The 26,815-nt window shown below is 39.6% G+C and overlaps 1 long non-coding RNA gene across 1 annotated transcript; it reads right to left on the bottom strand.

Annotated features, from left to right (window-relative positions):
• Positions 1–2,263: 2,263 nt before the first annotated feature.
• On the bottom strand, positions 2,264–26,378 carry LOC119917306. Its single transcript, XR_005447252.1, has 5 exons — positions 26,021–26,378; positions 10,914–10,946; positions 9,287–9,434; positions 7,937–8,032; positions 2,264–2,567 (listed from the first exon to the last, which is right to left on the bottom strand). It is a non-coding gene; the product is annotated as an uncharacterized LOC119917306 (long non-coding RNA).
• Positions 26,379–26,815: the final 437 nt, after the last annotated feature.

Here is a 26,815-nt window from a genome sequence, read left to right as displayed (position 1 = left end):
GCACGAAATCACTCACTCACAAATTCCATGCCGCAGTCAGTAACCGCCCATTTACTATTACTCGATTCTGGTTGATCAATCATGAAATACAACAATCAGTGATTTCTTATTGGCAGACTATGTTGCTATGGATGCAGTTCTGATCATAGATCTTAAATGGCGGATAGTTTTTTGAGCATCATAACTCCCACAAAATGACTGATCAAAAACATCAGAATTTTGATCAGTTTGGTTGAATAACATTTGGAACAAGTGTAGAATAGCTGCAAGATTAAATGATCCCATTCAGGTTAGCAGAGGGCTAAACTGGAAGAGCCAGCTGATGTTTCTGTTGCACGTGCTCTATGGGGGCTGGGGCTGGTGGGGGATTCACCAAGCTCTTGGTGACTCGAGTGACTTGAAAATCGATGCTCCTTTGTGAGTGACTCATACAAACTTGTGTCAGTTAAAAGTGTTGAACCTCCCATCTCTACTTAAAGCCAAGAGCCATTGATTCTTTGACCATTGAAAATATTTATTTTCCTGTGCATTTTTCTGAAATGCACTGCTATGCAGGAAGAGAAAGTTGCTGTGACAGTTACTGAGCTGTATTTCGTCAAAATATTTATCTTGTATAATCATGAAGCCAGAGTGATAAATCTATTTATTTGTTTAGGAGATAAAAGTGTTTGAAGAAGCATAGTTGTATGTATGCATTTATGTAATGAGTATGTTTGTCATTTCATAGTTTGCCCACCAGAGAGCACTGACATGTTTATTTTTCAACTGTAAAATATCCCACTTATTATATGTCTTGGTTTCAACACTAAATGTTTGTTAAGTTAATTTTACTATTAAGTGGGAAACCTGACTTGCAGCCAGGGCACAAGAGGATCAGGAGAAACATGCAAGGATCAGACAAACACAAGTAGAAAAACAAAAAATGTGACCAGTATAAACACCCTAAAACATAAAACTATCTCTAAAATGCTTGGTTACGTTAGATAATTAAGCAGGGTTATTGCACAGGGAATTGCAGAGTTCCTTGCTGTTTTTTTTTTTTTTCCGGAGACTGCAAAATCGATTGTGAAAATGATTAGAGTAGGTTTTCTACATTTTTTTTAAATTTCTTTCTGTAGATGACCATGTGGTTTCTTACATAAGCCTTATTGGGACCTGATCATTCTTGTTTGCATGACACAATAATAAACTTTATTTATTCAGTCAATGAAAGGAATCCTTAAAGTGGCCATGAACAATATTTTTATGGAGCTTTATTGTAAGTTTCAGCTCATTGCTTAACTGTCTGGCCCACAACTTGAATTCTTTAGTTCATTTCTTTCTCACCTCTCTCATAGTATTGTTTTAGGCACCAAACGGCAGATAGACCAAATTAGCTGCTAGCTAATGAACATAGTGGAGTGTTCAGCAGCTAAAGGGCCAGATATTTCCCTCAGAAGACCACAGACAGAGCTAAAAGAGAGTGAATACTGGCCTTCCAATAATCAGGTGGACTACTACAAATAAATGATAATGTTGCTCAGTAACTGCTTGATTAGTAAATATGCAACTTTTTGCTAACAAGCTGTTCACAACTTGTTCCCGTTTGCCTCCAAGTGGCCAAAATAATTAGTTTAAGAAAACATAAGCTTGTGTTTATGTATATTTAAAAAATAACATTGGCAGATATATCTTTATCAGATATTTTGATGATTGAATATCAATATTGATGTCAGCCTGTAAAAGCCAGTATTGTTTGGACTCTAACTTATGACATTTGTAATGCTGTCTCTAAAAACAAAATTCTATTTATTTTTCTAAGTTATTCTTTTTCTTGTGAGAAAGTGCATATTTTTACCTCATTAGGACTGGAAATACTATTTTATTGAAACTATCTGAAATTCTGTTTAAGCATCCCAAAACGCTCCAGCAGCCCATGAACTCAATTTCTCTGTTCCGACTCATATGGACATACAAGTCTGTAATGTATTTCAGAGAGGTTGCTGATTCAAATTAGCTAAATAGTAAAGGTTAAGTCCTAGTGCAGATCTGAACCATCACTGTTCTAAAGTGTTTCAATAAATGGCATCTACAGTATTTTAGAATTTGTATCTGCTCTAAATCTCAGACTCCTTCCCTCAGCTGTATTCACCACCACTCCTTGTAAATATATCTGTTCTGCTTACACATTGTTCTAATATTTTTTTAATGAACACTAATACTAATAGTACTTACATCCATCTTTATACTCCAGGAAACACAAAAAAAGTTTGTGTTGCACTGCTTCGGGTGAGAATCTCTTTTCTTATTTTATTTTATTCATTCCTCATCCGTAATGCAACTCTTCTACAGCTTATTGGTTGGTAAATTCAGTGTGCCCTTTACTCAGGCCGCGCATCTTTCATTGAAATATTATTACTATGCCTCAGTCATGCATGTGCTTTTAGACACGTCAGCTTCAAGCAAGGGTGTAGTTGATAGTTTTTCAACTCAGTGGTTTTGATGTATTTTATCACCCATCAGGCTCTCTTGTCTCTCGGGGCTGGGAGGAGATGTACTTCACTTCTGACTGTGTCACTCCATGGTGCCTTAAAGAAGTGATATTGAAACAAGGGTATTTATATGCCAGAGGGTACTTCTGCAGTTGAAAGAGCATATGTAGATACATTATGGGGTAACTCAACTAGAACAAATTGAAATTACGATTTTATTTAAAAACATATATCAACAAATTAAGTGAGCTATAATAGCTAAACATTATGTAATTGCCACTCCAAGTAGTATAAAAGCAAAATTGACCAAACCAATCTAAACATTCACAGTACAAGTGTATAAAAAATAAACGTTAACAATATCCCACTTGTATATAATAAGTGGTGTTAAATAACGTCTATTTAAAATCCAACGAAGGTTAAAATCAAGGGCAACTGGACTTGGTTGAAAATACTGGAAGACGTTTCATCCCTCATCCAGAGGACTTCTTCAGTTCTGACTGACTGGCAGGGAAACTCAGCTATTTAACCTCAGTGGGGTCGTTGGCCAGGGTCATCGATACCGCTGGTTGTTGCTGTGACGACAGTCGTTACAGTCGTTAAGACTACCTGTGTCCAAGACTGAACGACCATCGTTGGTATCTTCCCATGAGGCCAATAGGTTACGTTTGTTGAGTTTCCTGGGAAGTGATGAAAGGACAGCATTGTAAGTGGGGGATAAGTGGTGGCGTAGACCCCCTCCCCTGTTCAATGACGGCTTCTCAACCCTGGTGTAGATGGCTTCCTTGATACCTCTTTCAAACCATCCATCTTCTCTGTCTAAAATGTGCACCTGGTGGTCCTCAAACGAGTGTCCTCTGTCCTTCAGATGTAAGTAGACTGCAGAGTCTTGACCTGAGGAGTTGGCCCTTCTGTGTTGAGCCATGCGTTTGTGTAGTAGTAGCATGGATGCTATCAGCCTGTGGCACTGCTGAGGTGTTATGGAAGACCAGGATGCTTCAATAGCGGCCTTCAGCTCTTCTGCATTGTTCGGTCTCATGTCTTTCATCTTTCTCTTGGCTCAGGTCAGGCGAGTTTGCTGGCCTATCAAGCACAGTAATCCCATGGTCACTGAACCAGGTTTTGGTACTTTTGGCAGTGTGGGCAGGTGCCAAGTCCTGCTGGAAAATGAAGTCAGCATCTCCATAAAGCTCGTCTGCTGAAGGAAGCATAAAGTGCTCTAAAATGTCCTGGTAGACGGCTGCGCTGACTCTGGACTTAATAAAGCACAGTGGACCAACACCAGCAGATGACATGGCTCCCCAAACCAACACAGACTGTGGAAACTTCACACTGGACTTCAAGCATCTTGGATTGTGTGCCTCTCCATTCTTCCTCCAGACTCTGGGACCTTGGTTTCCAAATGAGATGCAAAGTTTACGCTCATCAGAAAAGAGGTTTTTGGACTGAGAAACAGACCAGTTCTTTTTTTCTTTAGCCGCTTCTGACGTTGTTGTTCAGGAGCGGCTTGACAAGAGGAATACAACATTTGAAGTCCATCAGCTCTGATGCAGTCTCCAGCCTCAGTCCACTCCTTGTGAAGCTCCCCACACATTTGAATGGCCTTTTCCTGACAATCCTCTCCATCCTACGGTCATCCCTGCTGCTTGTGCACCTTTTTCTTCCACACTTTTTCCTCCCACTTAACTTTCTATTAATGTGCCTTGATATAGCACTTTGAAACATCCAACTTCTTTTGCAATTACCTTTTGAGGCTACAATACTGAACCTTATAAATAAAAATAAATTAACTTTCGCACAATATGCTAATTGTTTCACCTGTATAAATAAATGTTGATTGATTGTTGAAGTTATGTTTATGTTGTTAAATGTATATATTAATGTTTTTCAAAGGACAGGATTTGTGTTTAGAACCAAAAATCTATTTTGTTAAGTGTACAAACAGTTTACGTCAACTTCTGCTATTATACAACTGATTTAAAAAACACCTTGCACTCAATAAAAAAAAATATATATTAAAATGTCATGAACACATCTCTCTATTGTTCATACAAACTCCAATGTTGTTTCTACCTTCTCATTGCTAATCCATAATACATTTTTTTTAGCAAACTGTAGAATCCAACATGACCCTGCACTGATGTAAGGGCCACAATCACGGCTATCACAGCTTAACATCTTCTCAACAAAAGAGCGTAATTTCAACATATCTGCAAGTTTCTTACACTACTTTTGTAGTTTACAGGCAATGTTTGGTGGTTTCAGTTTTACTCCATCCACATCTAGCAGGATTTCTAAACTCAAAAATATAGGTCAAGCCTTTAGAGTACTCAGGCTGGAGGACATACAGCCATACAAAAACAGGAGTACATCAGGCAATCAAACCTCTTCCTGGAGGAAGACCTTGACTTCACAGGGATGGAATGGCACCATGCTTACATCTTTACTGTCAGCAGTGACTGATGCTATGGTATGACCTTTTTAATAATTTTTATTATCATTATCCATCTTGGGTTAATTAAACTAGTCTAACTTGCTGGCATGATCACTCAATTATAACTGGACCAAAATAGTAACGTGACACACACACACACAGTTGAAAGAAAATAAAAAAGGTGTAATATTTACAATATATAGGCCTACAACAGCTCATCCTAACTTTAAATGCAGTATTCTCGACATACTTTACTTGATATATTTACAGATATATTGACAGCTGCCAAAGTATATCGGACGACACATTTTAGCATTTTGCAATGCAACACAGAGATATAAACTGGTCACTTTACACACATTGCGGGTGAGTTTATTAAATGTAGTGACTTTAAACGATGTACTGCTGGAGAAAGTCAGCAGAGCAGAGCACCCATACAGGGCGAGAGAGACAGGAAGAGGTGGGGCAAGCAGGTGTGTTTGCAGTGAGAGACCAGAGGTGTAGGTGTGTATGTGAGTGTAGGGGAAAGTGAAGTGAAGAGAAATGGAGCAGATTCAAGTAGTGAGGAAACACAAAAACAAGGTGGAGAATTAACTAGAATTGAAACAGTTAAATAATGAAATAACCTACTAGAAATAAAATAGATTACGTTATACACCGAGCCACTACCCCTCCCTTTTTATAAGACAGCTCCAGGAAACGGTGTGTCACGGTTCTGCCCCTTGGAACCGCAACACATCACTGTGGACTTTTGTCAGCCCTAAAAAACTGCCTCATCATGTATGAAGGTAAATATAGAGCAAAATGTGAGAGCTTGTAGACTTGACAACTTGTTGGACAAAAATCTGAACCTGTATGTTAAAATTCTTAGTTGTATAAAACATTCAGGAACATGTTAGCTGAATTTGAAGTCACAGAAAGAAAAAAAAAGAGAGAGCTTGTAGAAGAAGAAGTTACACTCTTACACCATCCACACACCCGTGTTCTCAATATGAAGTCAGAGAAAAAATATTCACAAATGTGTGGATTGATATTTACATAAATACAAAGACAGCTGCAGACTTGTAATGCAACATGTACTCGGTTTTTTGTTTGTTTTTTTTACCTGAGTCCATTTTCCAGTACAACCACAACTTGGTGATTACAAACTATCGAATTTGTCTCTGCAACTTCACAAATGTACTCGCTCAACTTGGCACAGCCTTACAGTGTGCCACAAAATCAGTCCCTGATTTTTGATTTGTTAAGAAGTGGGTTATTCAAAACAGTGATTCCCAACCAGGGGTATTTGTACCCCAGGGGTACTTCTCATTTACCAGGGGGTACGAGGAAAGCTTGCTATTTGAAAAATAGAAATTATTATTTCTTTGAAAGAATATATATCCACAAATTAAGGAAGATGTAACACCAGTACTATACCTGTTGCAATTATGTAAAAGTGCATGAAAACTAACCCCGGACTCACACAGGCGGTGTGTGCGCCGCGTTTAGCATGTCCCACGTTGTTGACTTGTTGTTCATTTGTCAATTTGTGTGCTTCTACAATTGATCACAGCGTTCTGTTAACAGTATTCCCCCAGTTCCCTGCAGGGCTGAATTTCCCACATGGAGCATTTAAGAATCAGATCGTTTTGCCTGCCTGATTTTGCTGAATTGTTTAGATTTAGTTGATTTAGTAAGTTGTCCTTGATTTTTGTGCTTCTACTGTGGTTAAGAAGGCTACATTAGTTAAATTGTTTCTTTTCTGGTCTGTTTTAACTGTGTTTATTTTTGATATATGACTGGGAGTCTGCACAAGGTATTTTATTTGAAAATCGACCAGATTCTCTTTGCTGTTTCTGTGTCTGACTTCCTGCCCGGCTTATCTGCTACTTGGCGCATCTTCCGTCAAAAATAGACCGGCTGCCAATTCTTCGCTCAGCAGAGCGGAGAGCCGCTTCCGGGACGCGCTGCTGCGCTCCTAGTGTGAGCACAAGCATTGACCACAATGGCAGCGATTAGGTAAGGCAGCCGTGGCGCAGCCGTAATGCTACGCACACGCCGCCTGTGTGAGTCCGGGGTAAGTCTAACGAGGTAGCTAAAAGTAATCATTGGTCATCACCTTCAGTCAAAGTGGTGGTATGATTCCTTCCCAAACTAACCTTAAAGGGATTGTATGAGGTGCTTATCCACAGTCACAGTGAGTCGCGTGTGGAGGAGGCTAGTTGTGGACTGAAATAGGCCGTGACCAGGTCCGAGCAGCATCAAATATCCGATTTTCGGCCGGTCACATTTAACGGTACACACAGTTTAAGGGTGTTTTACATACACAGTGGCACAGACAGTAACCAGCTATTGTCACAGCCTCACACGCTAAAACATTTTCGAAGACACAGTGCGCGCAATTTACACGTGCAGACAAACACACAGGAAGAGACGCTATCTTCTATTGGGTTAGAAGGCGAGGACACGGTGGATATTTTACAGAAAGGACCAGGTAACGAAACAGTGAACACACCTGTTGGTGCTGATGTCATTCAGTACCACGTCTTACATTTGGTCGATTGTAATTAACAACTTTAGAGAAGCACCGATTGCATTTTTCCTGGCCGATTCCGATATTTTTAATTGTCTGACCTGCCGATTTTGGTCGCAGTTAGAGCAAGCAGTAGCCTATTTTTTGTAAATATTACATCATAAACCTATGTTATTGTCTTCCAACTGCGTGTCACATGATATGTTGGTCCAGTCATTACTGAATGATCATGCCTGCAAGTTAGACTACTTTAATTAATAACCCAAGGTGGATAATAATAATACTAATAATGCCCCCCCCCAAAGCAAAACAAAACCTGGGAGGAAAAAAAAGTGTTATGAGCCGAACTGCAGATCAAAAATCGAGGTCTCAGCCGAAAGATTTGGAGAATCATTACACCCTAATCAATTTGATATAAAATGAGTTCAGATAAAGAATTGTAATGTTGGTTTTGATAAATCTTCCTTTAAACTCTGCCTACTATTGCTTGCACATGTTAAGTGTATATCAGCCCACCTTGCAGGTGTAGAACAGCTCTGTGTCCTCTTCTTGCAGCAGCACTGGTAGACATCGAAGAACTACAGTCTGCTCCACAATTTTGTCTTGTGTTTGCTGTAGTGAAACATAAGGCAGAAGAACAAAAAGCTAAAATACCAACAATATATATGTACACTTTACAGACTGTGCTGTTTGTTTTTCTCTATGTACTAGGCATGTCGCAAATATGCTGTAGATTTTTGGCTGAGCCAGAGTTCTTTGCAAGTCCGACTCAATACTTTTTTATTCAAATGTTTATTAAATATATACCTGGCACTAGGTTTGGGCGATCTTCTCTATTTTCATATAGTCTAATCATGGCTTCTTGAGATCACCGATTGGCAATCTGATCGTTGCAGCATGCCAGTGAAATGCCAGCTTATTAACTTTAAGAGAAACCACCAGAAACATCTGTAAATGGACAGTATAGTGTTTCCACAGAATTACCGTGTAACTGTCGTGGTGCAAGTGCGTGCCAACCTCACGTGTTTGTGAGAGAGGGAGCAAGCAAGCAGAGGTGCTGTGTCCATCTATGTGCAGCTCCACAATGAATTATGATTTTACTCATGTTAAATAGTATTTAGTATGCGGCAGTCAGCATTGATATTGTGACGTGTCGTGGCGCCACAAATACACCAATGAATGGGAAACACTGCAGTGTGGTGCAGATTCAAGAGACGGTTTTTATGACATCTTAGTTCTGATAGTGAATTCGTTAATATTGATGCACAATAAACCAATCGGTGAACATCCCTTTAACCATCGATAGCTAATCCAATCGCAATTGGCACAGGCCTACCGTGCACACTGATATAATGCAGCTATAGCCTAATACATTCAACACACCTTATTTTACATAAGCATCTACATCCCAAAACTGAAGATCCTGATCGAAAAATATAAAGTTCATAAATGTGAAGAATTTAGGATATGAATGAATGTTTATCATGAAAAACCTTGACTCTTGAAAATGAAATCAAGACCTATTCATCTGCTGAAGCTACTAGTTGAGTGTTCGTTATACTGCTCTTTGCTGGAAAAAAAAAGATGATGAAGAAGAGCAGGGGAGATAACAGATCTGTTAATGGTTAGTCACAATATATGTTTTGCCAACCAGGTGTCAGTCACTTGCACCAGTGTGCCCAAATAATTTTTCACATTCACACAATCTTAATTTTCACCTATATACAAGCAAAAACTTTGCACTGTAAAGCTAGCATGCTGAGTAATAGGATTTTTGAAAAGGGTCGATACTGATCCATTACAATGTGCTTGAATCTACCCCTGTACTGATCCTTAGGATCTGTTCAAGACATTCCAATAATTTACCTGAGTTTGCTTCTTCAATGGAGAAGAGATCTTCTGGGCACTTCCGCCCAATTCTCCCTGCATCTCTCTGGCTACAGCTAGCAAACAATGCATTATACACTTCAACTCTCAGCCGCTGGTTGTTGATGCAACGGTATTCTGCAGAAACCTGATAAAAACAAAGTGACCTTAATCACTCCCCCATAACATCAGAAACATAGCCCACCAAAATCACCCTCTATGTATCTCGGATGATAGCTCAGTGTTTCCCCTAGGATGGAGTTGTAGCAGCGGAGGTGAGGCAATTTTTTTTTTTTTGAATAAGCAACTAATAAACAAATAAACAACCTTGTACCTTGACAAATATGTAATTACACATCATTATTTTCACCATATCTCTGAACAAATAGTTGGAAAAGCTAGAGCAGATAATAAATAACCAACACCCAAAGATCAGTCTACTGGGGAGGAACTACAACCTTTAGATTTGGGGAAAGTAATTTGGTTGGTTCTGATCCTCCACAGTGATTTTACATTCATGGCACAGCATGTTTTGGGCATCACCCCCTAAAACGCTGTTAATATGACCTCAGAATCATTATAGATAGCACTGTTCATGTTTGCCTTTTGTAGCCTTTGACATTTATCTGTAGACATTAATATAAAAAATAGGCAACATGAGAAACCTCCTCCCTTCTGAGGTGCATTTTATTTGCACGTTAAAATCCAAAAAACAAAAAACATCTCATTAGCTTAAAAGGACTAGTCAAGTCAAGTCAAATTATTTATAAAGCACATTTAAAACAACTTCTGTTGACCAAAGTGCTGTACACATGGAATCAATTAATCAGAATAAAATAACAAGATAATAAAGTACAAATAAAGAAATAGAAATATAGAACATTAAAATAGTGGAACGGCCAATGTAACCTGCTTATTCTGTGTTGAAAGCTAAAGAGAACAGGTGTGTTTTAGCCTGCTTTTAAATTGATCTACAGATTGTGCAGATCTAACATGAAGGGGTAGGCTATTCCACAGCCATGGTCCTGCCACTGAAAAGGCTCTGTCTCCTCGGGTGGTGAGCCTGCTTTTAGGGAGGAGCTGGTCTGCTGACCTTAGTGCTCTGGCAGGAGCATAAGGGTACAGCATGTCAGAAAGATAAGGTGGCGCAGTATCAGTCAAACATTTAAAAACTATTAATAAAATCTTAAAATGCACTCTAAAAGATACAGGGAGCCAGTGTAATGAGGCCGGCACGGGGGTGATGTGCTCCCTTATTCTTTTCAAAGCTTTTCAGAGCTCTAGGCTACACCAGTTTAAGTTAAGTTTGTAACTGATGCTCTCAACATTGTACAAGTAGGCAGTAATAAAATACAGCTACCAGCTACTTTTTATAAATTGACCTATAGTTAAGTTACAAAAACACAGCCTACTGTATAATGTTAAGCTTCCCTGCTCAGCTGCAGTCTGAAGGGGAGGGGAGATGTTAGCTAGCACAAATAGGGGAAACACTGTAGCTGAATACAACACACCATGTGACAAAAATATGAGAAAACACATTATGAAAAGGTACAACAATTAACAATCAAATAGACCTAATACCATAGCTCTAAATACTGTATGTGTGCTTTATGTGAGTTAACGTTACCTGGTTTTCCCGGAAAAGAGCTGGCCATCTTTTCTGAAAATACAGCACAGAACAATGTTACGGAACAATGTGGCTTTTATGTCAATAAAAGCAGTGAAATCTCAGTTGTTGTTGTTTTGCATATTCACAAATGTAATAAAAGGTTTGTTTTAATTTAAAAGTGGGTTTTCAGACAGCAGTCAGTTTACCTAAAAGTCTACCATTCTTTCACAACCATAAGTGATGCTCGGCCATGTAAGTTTCCCTTAACTCCTTTAACTAAAAGCTAACATCAGTGTCCTGTCCTCTCTGCATGTTAGCTTCACAACAGCAACTGTAGCAACAGTTTTCTAACCCACAAGTTAGCTAACGTTAGTTACATTAATGTTACTTGTGTCGCAGTTTGCTCTATATCATGGTAGTTGTCATGGTATATTTCTCATAACTCACCCCATCATTAACTGGTGCACCATCAACGCTACGTTTTCACCCAAAAGCCCATTCTGACCAAATGCAAGTTACTATTCTCTGTAACATTAACGTTACAAATGTGCTCCTTACGCCCAGACATGCAATATCACTGATAAGGTCACACTGTAAAGAAAGCTTTTTCCTTGCTCAACATACTTTCACCCATATCAGGACATTTCTCCCTGCAACAAGTCGAACGTTTATGTTGCAATCATTTGTGTAAGGTTAACTTAGGAGTCAACATTAGTTCCATGCTAATAATGTGTAAAAACACATGTTCGACACAGTTGGATATTAGTCACGTTTGGCACAACGTCAAACGTCAAGAAAGTAAATTTAGCCACACAGAGTAATGTATTTAAAACAGAATTAATGTGTTATCTTTTCACTGCGCAGCAGCCTCCAATTTTATACACAGTTGTTGGCTCGAGCCGAAATCTCAACTGACACTAACGACCGTATTCTGCTGCTTCTGTTTGGCTGGCAGCGGTGGCTCATGCTTTCGTCATTATCCTCCTCGTTAGCTATTGGTTGCCGCCTGAAACCTAAAGTTTAAAATAATGCGCAGCTTTCCTATTTCCACATATTAAATACATAAACAAATAACATTATGTTGCATATCTTATAAATGACATGGACTTTTATTGTATTATGTTTTGGTAGTTGATGAGTTACTTGTCTCAGTATGTTTTTATCCACTTTTTTCTTAATGCTAACCACACTACTTGTGTCTATAAAGTGGATAATTTTAAATGTAGTGGAGTTTACAGAAAATACCACCTCATATGCACACATCACCTATTCCTGTAGGCCAGTCCAATAGTATGTCCATTCTACTGTATTTATCTGTTTTTCTGAGACAGTCCATAAAAGAGATCCAAGTACAGCAGATAGAAAGAAACACAAATATAGTCAGACATTACAAATGGACATACAGCATCAGAGACAGTCACAGACATCACTAAATAGATATGTAGATAAAAGTTTATAAATATGATATCATCTGGTCCTATGGAGATGCTGGTGGCAAGCATTGTCTTACATATTGCTCCAAAATCTTCCACAGGTGTGAAACTGGGTTGAGATCTGGTGACTGTGAAGGCCGTAGCATTTTATTCACATAATTTTCATCCTCACCAAACCACACAGTTAGCCCAGGTGTACCAAGCATCTGCATTGGATGTATCTGTTTCCTTTAATTTGTCCTTGTCTGTATATTTGTATGTTACTTTTTATCACAATCAATCACTTGTGCTGACTATCCAACAATCCTGGTAGAGACAACCAGGTCAAATGGACATCAACTGAGGGGCCAGACATGCCAATTAATCCCTGCTATACCTAAATATTTTTCAAAAGGTCACAGAGAACATTGCTTATAATGTTGATACTAGAGCCCAGCGTGAGAGTTGTGCTTTCACATGAAGGCCTGATCAATGAGTTATCCCCAAATTATGTTTTGCACCTGCATTGTACTCACTAATTAATAAAGACATGGTTTACTTATCTAATGTATCTACTGTATATACACTGTACAAAAGCATTATTTTACCATGGCAGACAGGCTTTGTTGTTTGTTGTTGTCAACAATAATTAAATAAAAGATTCTTTATGAACCCTAAATTGCTAAAGAAGAAGAGTTTACTTATTGACATTGTATTGACGTATACATTTCAACACACATTCAGGCTTTCTTTTTACTCAAATACTTTAAGTTACACACAGAAAGGAAAGGAAATTGTACTCGACCTTTAAACTGAATGTTGCTTTTACTACTTTTTAAAACTATATAATGTGTTATAATAAGTTAGTAAAAACACAAAAATCTTAGTAGTTTTATGTCAAGACAGCAAAACATTTTCGTGTTCAGCATTAACACTGCAACACATGTTGTAATGATATGTTTTTGTTACGTTACATGAACACAAATTTCTTAATTTTATTGAAAGAGGAAGTGACTACTTGTCAAATAAACATAAAAACATTAAGTACAAATTTTTACAACTATCTATTTTTTTTTTATTGGCCTTAAACTAATTAGGCTATAATCGGCTTAAAATATTTTAGTAACGCCAACTCAAAAATGAAAAATTGTTGACTTAAAAAAAATTTTTTATGTCAACCTTACAAGGGATGACTTTTTGTGTCAAATGAACTCAAAGTTTTTATGTCATGTTGACAGTTTTGAACATTTGTGTAGACTTAACATTAAAATTTTATGTCAAAAATGGATTGGGGTTTACAGTGTAGATTGAAGTCTTCTTCAATACATGATGATAGAAAACAGGCAATAAAGCAGGGCATGCTTTAGGGTGGGGCTCCCTTGTCATTGATTGATACAATGGCGCCCTGTCAATCAGGATAGAGGCAACTCATATCCTTTGCACTGTGTAAATTTAACAAGCACCACAGAAAAAGCTTATTAGTAGTTGGCTGTTTATTTTTTCCATACAAGTAAATTTGGTTTTAACCCTTTCATGCATGGCGTCCACACTTGTGGACAGTTATTTTAACTCCATTTTGGGTTACTATTTCATGGTCAAGTGACAAGTCATTTGAGGACAGTTACAGTTATAAATACCACCATGAGTTTTTTTCCTCCTATTTTTTCCTAAAATATTTTTATTGTTAATTTTCAACTATTGAGCTTAAATAAATAGCATAACATGAATAAAAAAAACCATAATATTTCATATTGTCAGGTGTGGCATTTTACTTTAAAAATTTTACTATTAAAAAAAAAACAACTGAAGTTTGAAAAAAAAATGTAAATGGATTGTATTTTAGCCCAATTTGAGTAACAAAATTTTTTTTTTAAATCTAGATGTTTTTGATAATTCATGTATGAGAGCCTGTTTTTCCCTAGTCAAAACTAGCATCCCAGTCAGTATCACAGTGAATGTGAATTATTTTTATTATTAATTACCTTGCTAGCTAGCACCACCCATCCAAATATTGTCACATCTGGTGTCTGGTTCCAAAAAATCAAGATGACAACAGCCAAACAATATACCAAACTCGGACACAGTGGCTACATCCTATCCCCTTTAGAAATGTTACAATTCACCACAAAAATGAATTACTCCACCTGCTGCTTAGATCCCATCCCATCATCCCTAATCAAGACCTGCCTTCCATTCATCACCCCACTCATCATCACGCGGGCTCCGGTCACCTCACCATCCTAATCATGCTCGACCTCACTGCAGCCTTCGACACAATCAACCACTCCACTCTTCTCTCCCAACTGGAAACTTACTCCAATATTACTGGCACTGCACTCTCCTGGCTCCGCTCTTACCTCACCAACAGACCACAGTTCATCAGTAAATGCACCTCCTCCACTGCTCCTTTAGCACAAGGCATCCCCCAGGGTTCGGTGCTTGTGTAAGGATGATAAAAATGATGTAACACTGAATACATTGAATGGGTTGATATAAGTTAAAAAAACGAAAAGTTAAAACTGCTAAGTTAAAATGCTTTGAATCATTGCACTGTTTGGTTGGAAGACTGATAGTTCATTTCTTTGTGGAACAGGAGAGAGTTGGAATGCACTTTTGAACTGTGGATCAGTAATCCATTGCTTTTTAGGTAAAAGAGGCTAAAAAGATTAAAAGAGTGTTTAAAATGCTGTCTTATTTAACTTCTATAACATTTCGGGGAAATGCACCTTAAAGTGGTGGTATTCTGCTTTTTAGTTATAGTTATATATCTTATTTGTGCATGTAACAGGTTTGCAAAGTGAAAAAGTCCAACCCAAAGGGAGTTCCCATCTCCCACGGAAAACTCTGCTCTGAACTGCTTGCTACCCTATATACAGCGTGCAAGCCTCGAAAGTCCAGCTGCATTCTAACATTAACTTAGCTCTCCTTATTTGCTACGCCCCGTGCATGCTGGCTAATAACTTTCTTAAGCTGGGTCTCCGACAATGACAGCGTTGTGTTGGACAGATTTGTGCAGCGGTTCCATGAGTGAGAGAGAACAAGAGAGGTACGGGTGAGCGAGAGAGAGAGGGGACGAGCGGGAGGAAGTGCTGCGTGAATGCGCTACAGCGATCTGCAATCAAATACGATTTTTTCTTAGTAAAAAAAAGTTTTCATACGTTATTTCATCACTAAATCCACTTCTGAGAAGTTTTGAGGTGAGAAATAAGCTGTGTAGATTTTGAATGTTGACAGTTTTACAAGAAGTGATGACGGAACAAAAATCTACTTGGAAGTTTTCGGAGTTGAGGAGCTCCGCAAGTGGCTGCGTGGGAAGCCTGCGCCAACCTGCGGAAGTAGTGTGAGGCCGGCCAGCCGCCCGCTCACAGAGCCCTCTGCTCCTGCCGTCACACAGACCACTGCAGCAACAACGGCAGAGCAAAACACAGCTGGAAGGTTTTCATACCGCTTATCTGTCTTTACATTCTGAGGAATGTTGAAACGTTTTAATTTAAAAAAAGAGAAAGTTGTGTGGATCGCTGGTGTGTGTGTCGCATTTAACGTCGCGTAGTATGTATGTTTAATACTGTAAGGAACATCCAGGGAGTAAATATTAATAACTGTAGTAATTTATGTATGCGCATTTAGCAGGCTAAACGTGAAGTGTTGCTAAAGTGTAGCCTGTATTCTAGCTGTGTCATGTGGACCGAGATTAAAGTGCTATTGTTGCAGTTTAAGAAAAATGAGTGTTTAATGTGAAGATGTAAGATACTTTAAGTAAATAAGTGCAACATTACTACTGAGGTTAAAATGTTAAGTGTATTCTGAATTAATGTCCGATGGTGCTGTTAAACCTTTTACAGGGTGAAGCTAAATCTATTTTTGTTTAAATAATCTTTTATTAATTGTACTGTTTCAAAAGGTTATTTGCCAATGCTTTTTTTAAGATGCTGTGAATGTATTTTGATATATTTTTGTTAAATGCATTACAACATTGGACTTGACTTAAGCTACATCGTGTCCGTGTCGTACTTTCTATTTTCCCTTTTACAGGGGCGTAACACTTGGTCCTTTCCTGTTCATCATTTACATCCTGCCACTCGGTAATATCATTCGTAGATATGGTCTCCACTTCCACTGCTACGCCGATAATGTCCAGATCTACATCTCCACCAAATCCATCACCACAGTTACCTCTGCAACTCTGACCAACTCCATCCCCACACATCCGCAACCTTGTAGTCATCTTTGACAGGAACCTCACTTTTGAACACCATATCAATCATGCCACCAGTACTGCTTTCTTTCACCTCAAAAACATTGCCCGTCTCCGCCCATCACTCACCTTCTCTGCTGCCGAAACCCTGATGCATGCCTTCATTACATCCAGAATTGACTACTGCAATAGCATCCTCTATGGTTCACCTGCCAAAGCCTTAAATAAATTTCAATATATCCAAAACTCTGCTGCCCTCCAGAATCTTCACTGGCTCCCTGTTCCCCAACGCATTCAGTACAAAATCCTCCTCCTCACACATAAAGCCCTCCACAACAAGGCCCCTTCCTACCTCACAGACCTGCTCCACCACCACAATCCCTCCCGCAACCTCCGCTCCTGTGACACTAAACTCCTGTCACCACAAATCAGGGACAAGCACCGTACCTGGGGCGACAGAGCTTTCAGCATTGCAGTCCCCTCCCTCTGGAACTCCTTACACATACACATCTGAGATTGCAGCGACATGGACTCTTTCATATCACTTATCAAAACCCACCTTTTTAGACTAGCTTTTAACCTCAAAAAATGTTATATTACATCTGATGCTACTGGCGACCTGTCCAGGGTGTACCCCGCCCTTTGCCTGATGTCAGCTGGGATTGGCTCGCAGGATAAGCGGTTGACGATGGATGGATGGATGGATGGATCTGCTGCTGTTTGTTATTTTGTTATTTATATGGTCGCCTCTTGCTCTTTCCACCAGCAAGACTGCCCAGCAACATTGCTCGAAAAGTTGCCCCGTGTATCTTTAGCTTAAAGCCATCAGGAACACAGCCTGAGGTGAGAGAGAGATTAATAATGGAGAGTAGGTTAGCCCTCTTTAAGGAATTTGGGGAGGTATTACATCTAAGGGGCAGGAGGACAGGCACACATGGGATACAGTGTCAGTAAGATTATGTATTGAGATATGGGAGAACTCAGACAAGACTGTAGGACAGTAGATTGTTGAATCAGAGGAAACTGTTATGAAAATTGGATCAGATATTTGTCGACAAAGAAAGACAAAAATTGTTCACAGTCACAATGGGCAGGAGGCAGATCCAGCATAATGAGCAGTGTTTACAAGCTGGTCAGTGGTAGGAATTTAAGATTAGGTCTGCAAATGGTTTAGCAATTCTTTCAGCCAAAGAAGATGGACCATGAGTTTGGATTAGGGATGTAAATGGTTAATCGATTAATTGTCGACAAGAATTTGCTCGATTAAATTAATTGTCGGCTAATTGAACATTGCGAACGTGACACGAGATTCTTGCGGGCGGACCCGACACAAACTTGAGGCGGCAAAAAAGAAACCAAACATGAGGCGGTCATGAGTGGCGTGTGGGAGCATTTCAAATTAATAAATGATGACAAAGACGCCCAATGTAAACTTTGCGGTACTACGATTAAGTACAACAGCTCTACGAGTTCGCTAAGATACCACCTTCATAACTTGCATGCAGCCATGTTGCAGGGAGGAAGTCTGTCGCCTTCATAACCTACTGTCGCTGTTGTGGTGGGAAGGCGAGTATGTGACCACAGGAAAGCGGAGGGCATTACTCAGAGGATTTGCGGCATGATCGAAAAAGATATGATGCCAGTTAGCACCACTGATGGTGAGGGATTTCGGGAGTTAATACACTTCATGGAGCGACCATAACTACCCACTTGGAAGCACGCTACAAAAACAAGAAGGCTGAGCTAAAAACACAGTTAGCCGCGGCTAATGTGGCTCTGATGATGGATTGTTGGACGTCACTGACTACAAAAAAGCTACATTACAATCACTTGTCACTACATTGAAAACGACTGGCAGGTAAAGTCACGGAGAGGCATACAGCTGATAATTTAGCTGATAAACTCAACCAGGCTGTGGAGTCATGGGGAATCACCGGGCGTGTAATAGCCCATGTGCAAGACAACGCTCGGAACATTGTCTCAGCAAACAACACCGCACGAGTAAGTTGGAAATTAGTTTCTTGCTTTGCACATTCTTTAAATCTGGCCGTCAACGACGGATTCGCTGCTGCTGGTGTCAGCCGAGTAATTGCAGCTGCTATGTTAAAGACACTATTGATACTGTGAGAAATTTACATTCTCAGGAAAATAGCCGCTTATCAGTTTATCGTTAATCGATCGATAAGGTCAGTCAACTAATGATTAATGAATTAATTGATAATTTGCATCCCTAGTTGGATTTCTTCCACCTACGCTCCACTCTTCTAATTTCCCTCTTCTGCTGACAAATATTGTCATTAATCTAGGGGGAAAAGTTAGCAGAAGAAAATTACATTGTGGTGTAGGGAGCTGTGGTATCAAGTGCAGAAACACAGAAGATTATTAACATTGGAGGGGTCAGGTTGGAGAGAACTTGAAGGTGAAAAACAAGAAAAATGTAGCTGCAGAGTGAGTATTGAGGAAGCACCCCTTAGGCTGCAAAAAACATTTCACCTGCACTGTCAACCAGATTTAAAACATGCAAATATTTGTTGTGTCTAATGTGAGATATACATCTATTTTCAAATTAAGATTCTTTTCTGCTGCATTGGAAACCTTGCTCCTTTCTAATTAAGACTGAGATTCCATGCCGCTTCAAGTACATTTTTTGCAGCTTGTTGGAGATAGCAGTGATGTGTGCCCAACCTCGTTTAACTTGCCTGGGTCCAGAGTGGCAGATAAGAGCTCACTAAATAACAAGGAGCAGCCAGTGGGCCAATCTGCCCAGGGAGAGACAACCCCTGAGTAGTGTGGCCCTCAACTTCAATGACAAGTTAATCCAGAGAGAGCTGCTCTTCAACTGGACTTATTTCTTTGAGTGTGTGTGTACAGACATGTCTGCACCAGGTGTTTTCACAGCACGCACACTTCACTGGAAGCTTGACAATAAAATTATAGCTCTCTCAGCACCTTCCCATCCCCACTTATAAATACAACAGTGACCCTGCTTTTACTTCTCCCCAGACGCCTGCATATCCATGTAATGAAATGAAGAGAAAGGCAGGTAGTAAGTTGGAATATTATTAAAGATTTATAGTGATCAATAACTTCATATTATGTGTTTGAGTATAAAGAGTACCAGGAGAGGCATCTGTCTCATCTGAATATATTCCTGTTTATGTTTACAGACCGGAAACCTTACTCTCACTGAGACTGATATCTACCCAATATAATATGTTGTGCGAGTTTGTGTCTTTGTGTATTTTCTGAAGGTGTGCAATACACACAACTTATCCTCCTGTGTGTCTATGTGAGCGTAAAGTCGTGATTGTGTATCTGCTCGCCTGTGTGTGTGTGTGTGTGTGTGTGTGTGGTGTGCGCCTGCACTGTCTGAGGTTGTGTCTATGTTTATATCTACTTGCTCTTAATTAGGAGAAGCAGTAAGCATTGCAGTTCTGGAGGGGATTTTATGGCTATGTAAACATCATACATCATGATTCAGCGAGGTGAGGCGAGCGCAGCCCAGCCGCTGCCAAATGTCTCTTGGATTGCTGTCTAGATGGCAACAGTCAAGGGTGACAGCCTACGTGGACGTGATGACTGATTTGTTTCTCTGGGTCAGAACACATGAGGGTGGGAAAGATTTAGATGTAAACATGAGATTTGTCTTTAGGTATTTGCACTAGATGCTAAATGATTTAGTCACATATTTATTTTTGAAAGTGACAGATTGTGTCATATATTGCCAATGCAATAACATCTCAAATAATTGTCTCTTCACTAATATCAAGGAAATTACAACTAAAACTCTGATATTGGCAAAATAACTGACACCTTAGTTTAATTAACAATAATCACTGTTTTTATCTTGTAAGATGAGGATGCATATGTTAGAAATGTATTTTCTGTCAGCATCTCATTCATGTCTCTGTCCTTTGCACAGAAAGCTTTAGTTCAGTCTCTGTTTGACTCCCTTCTCCTGTTTTGACAATCCAACACATGTACCACTAAATCTAGCACTGTGTCACAAAAAGCTCCACTGCTTTTATTGTGGAAGTTGTATCAAGCTTTAATGCTACCTGTATTTATAGAAGCAAAAATCAATTCAGTTTACAGTGTACAGTAAGGCTCCCATTTGTTTCCACCAATCCCACAATATCCACTGGGCTATTCGTTTCACTGCACACAGAGAGATATTTAACCCGCTGGCTGTTGCTGTTACATGATGGATGTGTTGCACATTATCAGGCAGTGTTGTGCATTTGCCATATATCTGAAGTTTTACATGGTCTTATTTACTTTGTAATAGAGGATGACAATCATGTTAGGAGAAGGGTTGAACTGGGATTTGCTCTGCTACATCACGAAATGGAAATTTATCTGATGTCACAGAAAAGGTGAAGATTACTTCGTTTCTCAACCTATTCTTTCAGAGAAAATTGCTTTTTGTCTGCTACAGTCCTAGAAAAAAGACAGCAGGAATTGGGTGAGTTATTAGTCTTTGCGATAAACAACGACAACTACTGGAAATATGAAAGGGAAAGCTTGCTGCCACAGAAGACCAATCACAGTTCTTACAGTCACCACGCGGCCCACGCTGCACCTATGCATCATTAAATTCCTGTGTTTTAGCTCCGGTGGGACCCTTTATGTGTGTCTCCGACATTCATATGTTCAAACATCGCTCTGATCAATGTGATCTGAGAGCCCACTTTGACATGTCTTCCACCAATTTACTGGAGGAGCATCGAAATGTAACATTAGAATTCTTCACTGGTTATAAAAACGGTCTAATAAATTTAAAGAAAAAACAACTTATTAAAATACATCTATGCAGCGAAATACAAATGATCATAGTGCTTGAAGCATGGATTAATTTATTATTCAGTTGACAGCAAATTGGCTGGAGCCAATCCCAGCTGACATCGGGCGAAAGGCGTGGTACACCCTGGACAGGTCGCCAGTCCATCGCAGGGCCACAATTAAACAATTAACCTAGGCTGCATGTCTTTGGAGAGTGGGAGGAAGCCAGAACACCCGGAGAGACTTTGTTTCCTATTATTTTAAATTGAATATGTTTAGATTTAGGATAGTTAGTGGCAATTTGAAAACATCACCTCGGCTTCTGGGAAAAATATTTTAATAATTTTAAACATAATTTTCAGTTGATTTCATCAAAGAAGGGAGGCGTTGGGAGGGACTTTTCTTATAGCCTAAATGACATTGATTTTGCTCCTAGGAAGTGGTCAACTGCATAATGTACTGTATATATAACCCATCAAACAGGTGATGGATTTGATCACTCTATCTCGCATCTCAGAAGCAGTAGATACAGTATGTGGTCTTGGGTGGTGTTTTGGCAACCATGTACCCCAGACGCTTACCTAATATCATTGGATTCAACTGTACAGCTTCATTCCGAAACCCAAATAGAAACTTGATCTTTTTGGCTGATGCAATTTTATGTACATATTTTCTGTCCAGATGAAAACTATTGTGAAGGACAGTGGGTCAGCCAGAGGACGGGCTGTAAAGGCACCAGTGCCATGGTCGATAGGTGCTCCTTCCAGCTCTCCTCCACCTAACAGCAACACCTTCTCCTCATTCTGTTTTACATCTATTTCACGGTCATTGTTATAAATATTGTTCTTTAATCTTGTTTCCATAAAGTGTGGCATGAGATGCATAGGTGCTCCTGGGGTATCAGGTCCCAAATTCCATATGCAGCAATGCACCAATCACAGTAGAGTTTTCTGTGATGAGTATTTTCTCTCATCATTGTGATGAGTGAGCAATGTTTTAAAAAGCTTTGTCAATATTTTAAGGCCAATGCCGAGTGTTATAGGGTACTTCCCTTCCAGTCCTCCACTGGTTTTGATATCATAATTGCACACAAGGAGATATGTATAAATGAATGGTTTGTTAATAAACTCTGTTACTTGAACATTTGTCACTGTGCTCCTAAATTCTCTGTGTACTCCTTGGGGAAAAGGTTAGCGTATAGAGCCCTGAAAGCCTTGTGTTGTAGAATGATAAAAACATGTACCTTGAACGTCATTTGACAGCTATAGTTATTTTTAAAATTTTACATGAAAAACTTATCAGTTCATATGATCTCTTGCTATTGATCTGACTACCCATACAGTACAAAGAACAGTTCAAATTAGCTCCACCAGCAATACATACTTGTTTACATGTTAATGCCCCCCTGCAGTCAGTCGCAGAATTAATGGTCTGCAAATAGTCACCATGTGGATAATCGTTAATAAGCTTTGTTGTATGTGTTGATCATTGTTTCACTAAGGACATGGGGATGGTTTCTCTGCACCATGTCTCTGATGTGATGATTTCTTGATGCTAAAAAGGCATACATCACACCTGAACTTTTTAGACTACCAGATGACAGCTGTTATTTTTACAGTAAAGTCTGCCTCATCTGCATGGAAAAACTACATACTGAATTTAAAGTACTTGTTAAGGTTATATCAGGTAAATGTATTTGAGACTCAAGGCTTTGATTGTGTTCACTCCTTAGAGGCAATTTTAGTTGTTCCCGTGTGTATATTATATGTTTCTGTTTGTATCTCCCTCATTTTGTCCTATGTTGTCTATTACACTGCTGTGGATGGTTATTCTTCTTAGGAACTGTGTTTGCCCACGGTGGGACTAACCTGATTTAATAAAAAAATAGATAACAAAAATAAAGACTAATAGACATTGTGGGTTAAGTAGGGTAGAGGAAGAAGCATCGAATACCAAGCATACCAAGGCTGTTTCTAATCTAGAGTGGTCTACTCTCTTTCATTTGCTTGAACTTGTGCCTTTTCAGTCCCAAAATAAACTGATTGCAAAAGGACTAAGACCCATCAGGAGTGTCACTGTAAGCCAAATATTAGCATTTATGGCTGCATTACAGGCCGAACGTTATCTAAAACCTCAGAGGAGTATTAACATTTGATTGCAGCACCCAGTTAATGAGCACAAGGTCACAAAGAGTCCAGAGTGAAATAGGGTCCTGTCATGATCTTCACTTTATAAAAAGTCCTCTGACACCTGCTAATTAACGTGGTCCTGCACATGAGTCAGAAAGCACACCACCTCCCTTTCCAGGCGAGTGGATGGTTAATCAGCCTTAGCTGCAGATGTGCTATTTCCAAGCGAGAACCTCCAGGTCTGAAAAGTGATGCCAATGCAGAAGTGCCTTAAACCTGCATTCTTTCTAATGAACAGCAGGGGGCGACTCCACTGGTTGCAAAAAGAATTTAGAAATTTTGATTGTATAAAACTATGACATAATGACCCTAATTCTTACTTGATTTATTACCTCGGTGTACCCTTTCCTAATGACTTTATGGTTCCAATCGCTAGTTTTAGGTCTTCTTCAATATGGCATGAGGTTCATTTTGTAAATTATGTTCCCATTTAGAGAAAAATAGATGATAAAGCAGTGTATGGCTACCTTGTGATTGAGAAGTCACTACATGGAGACCAATCAGGCGTAGCAATGCGTTTCCCTCCCCAGCTCCACCCTCTCATCCAAATATGGTCACTTCTGTTTCCAAATAACCAAGATGGCGACGACCAATGTGCCAAACTTGAGGCTTCAAAACAGTAGTCCACAAACCAATGTGTGACATCACAGTGGTTATGTCCTCTTCTATTATACAGTCTATGGTTATTTATGATAGGTACAGGAATGAAACTTTCTGATTTAACCCAGGCCTTGAGGCCCTCCCCCACCAGCTGGCCCCTGCCCACTGGCACACACCCCTTCATCCCCCTTTCCTTTCCCGCTCTAAGCAGCGAGCTGTGTGCAGCTACTGACCCTAATCCCAAACCGCTGCTGTCACTTCTGCTTAGCCATTGCTTCTGATTACTCTACAGGGGTGTGCCATAAAAACCCACTTTCTCCATTTTCTCCAGCTCAACATATGAAGTAGACTGCTGATGAAATGTGATATGAGGGATTTCAAGAACATAGATTTTTTTCTTCTGCTGTATCTGCTACCACTCTTTGCCCTTACCCCCTTGTGTGCTGCATTCGCTGACAATTTTAACAGCATCTGTGGTGCAAGACGGCACATGAATTCCACAGGTGTGGAATTGCTTTTTGTTTTTTTTGTTTGTTTGTTGAGTCTTATTGGTATTTCACACCTTTCTGTGTCTCACATAGAAGAAAAGGAAATTTTATAATATATAAAAATAAGCACGGAAGATACTGTCGCTTACTCTCAGTAACCTTAAGCATGTGTTTGAATTTTATGAAACTAGATTAGAGAGAATTCAAATCCCATGAAAACTTTCTTCTATTAAAATGCATAACCTTGATCTTCTCGTGGCATAATATCTATGACAGTTTCCATTTATGCAGAAAATCTAAATAAAAGCAGGAAAAATGCCATCTTTGACAGGGCACTCAATTTCCCTAGTTTATAAAGAAGAAATCCAAAAATAGGCTGATAAAAAACTACCCAACCATGGCATCTTTTGAGTTGTGTGCCATTATTCCTCAAGCCTTTAAAAGGATCTTCTTAGTTGAACATAATCAAACTATAACAGTGTGATGATGCTGGGGATCAAACAGATGAGAATCTGCACTGTAAACACTTGAGCAGACGTTACCAGAGCTCCTCTGACTGAAAGCTAGTCATCTAGAGGAGTACGACTCAGTGGACTGTTTTTATCCCTCAGTTTGCCTTTCAGCCTCTAACGATTCATGGAAACAACACTTAAGAGGCACAAAATAGATGTGTGTTTGAGGGGAAGCACAGGTCTTTGTGTGTGTGTGGTGGGAGTATGTGTTAATTAACTTACTGCTTGTTTAAAAATGATGCCTTTTTTTATCTTGTCTCCATGTCCCATATCTCTCTCCCTGACAATCAAGTTGGCAAAAGTCAGCCGCAATCATCTCAAACACACCTACTGAATCATGAGGAGTACTATCCATCATGTGTGTAATGTCAGAGCTTCTGCAAAAAAATAACCCTGATGATGTCATATTGATGGCATGGTCTAATGAGACATTCCGTCAAGTTGCATTATTGGAAATGATCCAGTGGATTTGGAGCTTGAGCTCAGTCTTACGTGAGCTGCAGGTGACTGCAGGGGCGGGGTGCCTGCAGCTGCCTTGCTCCCACGAGGTTTTAATGTCATGTGACATGGTGACGTTTTGCAGCGCCGGCGAAAGTCGGCACAATTTCTAAACAGCATGCCTTATTTTAAGTCCAGCATGCATCACGTTAAGTCAGCTCTGCGCAGCACCGCATGAAGTCAAACGCACCTATTAATGGGCAGTGTAGTGGTTCTGGCTGCACTTGTGCCAGTGCAAGGCAGACTACAATGGAATCCTACAGGAAGATCTCTAGCTTGACTACGACTCCCACGGTGCATTTCGTCATGAAACATCCAATTGCGGAGTTGTAATTCTTGTGATTTCAGTCCTTGTTGATTTGGAGAAACCTGTGGTGACTGGTGGTAACAGCAAGTGCAGTTTAATGCTACAGGTCACAGAGATCTGGGAGCAGCAAAGGAGTTGTTACCTTACTGAGAAGTTGGAGGTGAGCAGCCTGTCGCCTAAAGCTCTTGGTGTAACAGCTCACTGTAGCTGCTCCTTCTTGTTGTCACAATTCAGTTCCAGCGTCGCAACAGGGAACAGGGGATTTGGACCCAAATGCAGGACACCAGGCAAAGCAAGTTCAGTTGAAGGTAATTTGTTTAAAAAGGAGGAACTCACTTACACCAACGGTGAGGCAGGCAGTCCTAAGGCAAATAATCAAAAAAAAAACAGGCACAGGCAAAAATCTAAAGTTCAAGTAATCGAAAAGATAAGCAAAAAACACAAATCATTGAGGAAAGAGAAGGGGATGCTTGATGGGAGATGAAGACGAACTAACAAAAGACAAGCACACTGACCCAAGCACACGAGAAGGCAGGATGATTAGACACAGGTGGAACACATTAGCACACAATCAACAAGGCACACAAAGATAGAAAGCAAAGTTACTCAAGACACACAAAGGAAGGACACTTTCAAAATAAAATAGGAACTCACAAAACTAAAACCGAAAACCATTATACTTGTTCCATTACTGCCTGCAATATTTCAAACTGATCTGCTGTCAAAAATGTCAAAAATGACATTTGCAGATTCATTTCGGATGAACAAAAGCTAGTTAGTGTTAATCCCACTGACAAAGGCTGTTAATTTCCTGTGACAACATATTAAAAGTCCATTTGTGTACCTCCAGTTAAATGCTTTTAACGTGAGGCTGCAGCAATAACAAATGTTCGGTTTGGATTAGCAGTAACTTAATACAGCTTTTGTCGCCACCGAC

Source organism: Micropterus salmoides, unplaced genomic scaffold (genome assembly GCF_014851395.1).
Source record: "Micropterus salmoides isolate LMB-PRFRI ecotype aquatic unplaced genomic scaffold, ASM1485139v1 Ms_hic_scaffold_22, whole genome shotgun sequence".
Taxonomy (NCBI): Eukaryota; Metazoa; Chordata; class Actinopteri; order Centrarchiformes; family Centrarchidae; genus Micropterus; species Micropterus salmoides.
Note: the sequence above shows the minus strand (reverse complement) of the source record. Positions and strands in the feature narration are given on the sequence as shown.